General features: G+C 43.1%; 1 pseudogene; it reads right to left on the bottom strand.

Moving 5' to 3' along the window:
• Positions 1 to 1,394: 1,394 nt before the first annotated feature.
• On the bottom strand, positions 1,395 to 1,715 carry LOC108490214 (annotated as a pseudogene).
• Positions 1,716 to 3,672: the final 1,957 nt, after the last annotated feature.

The following is a 3,672-nucleotide window of genomic DNA, read 5'->3' as shown; positions in this document are numbered from 1 at the left end:
AATGGAACACAGACCCTGGCAGGAATGCTACTTGCTGACTTGCTCCTCTGGCCCATAGTCAGCCTGCTTTCTTATACAGCACAAGATCACCTGCCCAGGGGTGGCACCACCCATAATACGCTAGGGCCCCCCACATCACTCACCAATCTGGAAAATGGCCCACAGACATATCCACAGGTCAATTCAATGGAGGAAATTTCTCAGTTGAGGTTCCCTCCAAGAAGCCGTGTCAACTTGGGTTAATTCATGCCAGCAGACCCAGACAAGCTAACACTGACATTTGGGGCCACGAGTTAGTCACACTTTCTCATAGTTATTATAGGGTTCCCCCCTTGCATCATACCTTAACTGCTACAACATCCGTAGGTTTCAGTGAGAGTCTACGGGATTACTGGCACAGATGTCAATATGTCCTAAGACCGTGATGGGAAATTCCTTCTGCTTGCATCTCTGCAGAAACAGATATTAAGAGAACGTGTGAAGTCATCCTTTAACCACAGAATTTATTTCAAAGTCATTACAAACAGATGTGTCTTTGGTATTCGTTCCTCATGATAGCTTTGAGGTCTTTAGTGTTCTTGGTTCCTAAAAGCACTATAAAATGAGTACTATATGTATGTCCTCAAGTATGAAATCAGTCATTCAATGATGAAAAACTGTATCAGACACCAACAAAGTACCATTAAATGCATGAGTATATGTATTTTGTTTCATCTTCATTCAAGGATCTGAGGCCTGCTCCACAGGAGGGAATTCCTACACTAACTGGTACCTTAAACCTGGCCAAAAGCCCATGGCTCAGGAGGTCACAGGCCCTAGAGCAGAACACACTACCACTGTTTTGCTAGAGGGACACATTGTCAATGTTCATGCTCCATAAGTATGTTTGTATGTATAGATTACATTAGCAGTGCTCTCAACCTCAGCCAGAGAAGCTTGCTTCTGCCAGTGAATACAGGGATTCATAACTAGCAAAAGTAGTGAGAGTGACTCTTGCGTGTGCAGTCCCTAAATGGGACCTCTATGTCCAATCACAGCACCCACACCAAGTCTCAGGGAACATCACAGAACAGGGGTATAAAGAGTCTAAGAGTAGGAAAACGTGCAGCAATGAGTGCTGTGAAGTGCCGTATTTTGGACACGACGTAGCTGTTGCACTCATCGCTCACTGCAACTAATATATATGAAGCTAATAAAATCAACATTTGATCAGGCAGTGGACACACAGACACACAGATACAAATGCACACACGCGTGCGCTCACACACACACACACACAGGAGATAGAATGGGAATATGTGAAGTTGATAATCTTCCTCCTTCTTTCCTTCTTTCTTCTTTTTTTTTTTTTTTGAAGTGATCCATGATTTTATTGTCTTCCTCACAAAATCGGCTTAGAACTGGATTACTTGGCCCTTTCTCTTCTTATCACCTCCCAATTCAAAATGCTTGCATCTCTTAATAGCCAGCATTCTCTCAGATCTGCAGTTGGACTCAACACACCAGAGCCTCGATGCAATGTTCTTTGTAGTTTTAGCCTTCTTATGGAAAACAGGTTTAGTCTGCCCACCATTGCCACTCTGATTCCTGATATAATGGCAATTTCCCTAGGCATAGAGAGAATCCTTGCCCTTCCTGTACTGTGTCACTTTGTGGGGTTGGAGCTTTCCACATTTCTTACAGAAAGTCTGGCAGATTTTAGTAATGTCCACCATGCTTGGGGGAGTGCTAGCAGCACAGAAAGCAAGGACGCCTTCCTTTCTCAAAGTGTTTTGGAAATCAAGCAGTCTAGGGACCAAGCACTCATTTGGCGGGAGGAGAGTGGGAGAACTCAGACTGTATTTATGCCTCCCGTACCAGATGAGGTAGTGCTCAGAGTTCTGGGTCCCACAGGTTTTCTAGGGTTTATTTAAATGATGTGATCACCAGCATATATCCTAGGACCATCATCAAGGGGAATATCTTTGTGGGTCAAACAATAAAGCACATTTACAGAAGCAGATATCCAGGGCAAGGGCAAAAACATCCTTTACAACAGAATTTATCCACCACCGACACTTCAGGGAGCAGGATCATTGCATACAGATATTCTACCAGATCACCGTGGCATTGTCCCTTATGATAGCTATGAGATCTTTTGTTTTCTCCTTAACAACTCTTAGAAAACATTGATGGGCAAACTTACACTTACTACAAAGGTCATTCCTGGATAACTACTGTGTCCTAAAATGTATAGTGTTTTAGTGTTTGTGAAAAAATGATGCTAAATGCACACTAAGTAACATTAAACTCATTGAGGTATGTATGTATCTATATATTGTTGGTCTCTCTCTCTCTCTCTCTACACACACACACACACACACACACACACACACACACACACACACACACACACACACACACACACACACACACACACACACACACACACACACACACACACACACACACACACACACACACACACACACACACACACACACACACACACACACACACACACACACACACACACACACACACACACACACACACACACACACACACACACACACACACACACACACACACACACACACACACACACACACACACACATGCATCCAAGAGCAGGTACATGTGGAGAGAGAGAATGATAAAAATGTATACTTATGCAAAGGTACTAAAGGATAATAATAATAGTGATATTAATCATCATAATAAAAAGGAAAAAAAGGACACCCAGATGTAGGTAAAAGCATGGTGCTGGAGGAGTCCCTTTTGCCCTTCAACACCCTCTGTACTTATCTCTTTCTGTGGGGTTCAGATCACTGAAATGGAAGGCCTTCAGTCAAGCAGGATCACATCCTGGGTCCAAAAGCAGAGGTTGGTGTGTAGGTAGGAATGTAGGTGTGTTGGTTAACTGGTGTTCCGTTCTTTCACACCTATCTTTTATAGTCAATTGACGCCAAGTTACAAGGAAGGTCCAGCTTTTCTTTCCTTTCTGCTTGCCCCTACCCAGTATCCCACAAATGAAATCATCTGTCTGAAGTGCTCATACTGCAGTGCAGAATGTACTTGTGTGGTGCGAATTTTCCAGGGAAGAGAAATCTGAAGAAATGATCCATGTACCACAGACAGAGTGAGCAAGATTCCATCAAAGTGAACCAATGAGTTTATCGAGTATACATGGGTGAAGGGGGTGTGTGCTTATTGATGTCATCAGTGTAGTGACCTCAAGCATGCCCCTTGGTCCCTAAAAGCTGCTGGATCAATAGAGTGAAGCCCAAGGAATGAAGAAAACTTCTAGGCATCTTGGTTACAGTGAATCCTCCTATATCCCTTGTATCCCTTGTATTGTGTTGAGAGGAAGAGTCTGGATGTTTGGAATTTCAGTGCAGTGCAGAGGGTGTTTCTGAAGGTTTTGACATTTCTACAAGAAGCACACATGGACATATCAAGTTCTAAAGAAAGTGACACTGAAATCATGACCAAAACACACAAAACCAGGGAAATATTCTGATGTGTCGAAAACAAGAAACTAAAAGGAAATTCTGAAGGGAGAGGGGTGTGTGTGTGTGTGTGTGTGTGTGTGTGTGTGTGTATATTTGTGTGTGTGTCTGTGTGTGTCTGTGTGTGTGTGTGTTTGCTGAAACTGGCATGGTTATGTATTTCAAGCCACTATTCAAGTCA

This window comes from Nannospalax galili, unplaced genomic scaffold (genome assembly GCF_000622305.1).
Source record: "Nannospalax galili isolate Female #2095 unplaced genomic scaffold, S.galili_v1.0 scaffold12209, whole genome shotgun sequence".
Classification (NCBI taxonomy): domain Eukaryota; kingdom Metazoa; phylum Chordata; class Mammalia; order Rodentia; family Spalacidae; genus Nannospalax; species Nannospalax galili.
Note: the sequence above shows the minus strand (reverse complement) of the source record. Positions and strands in the feature narration are given on the sequence as shown.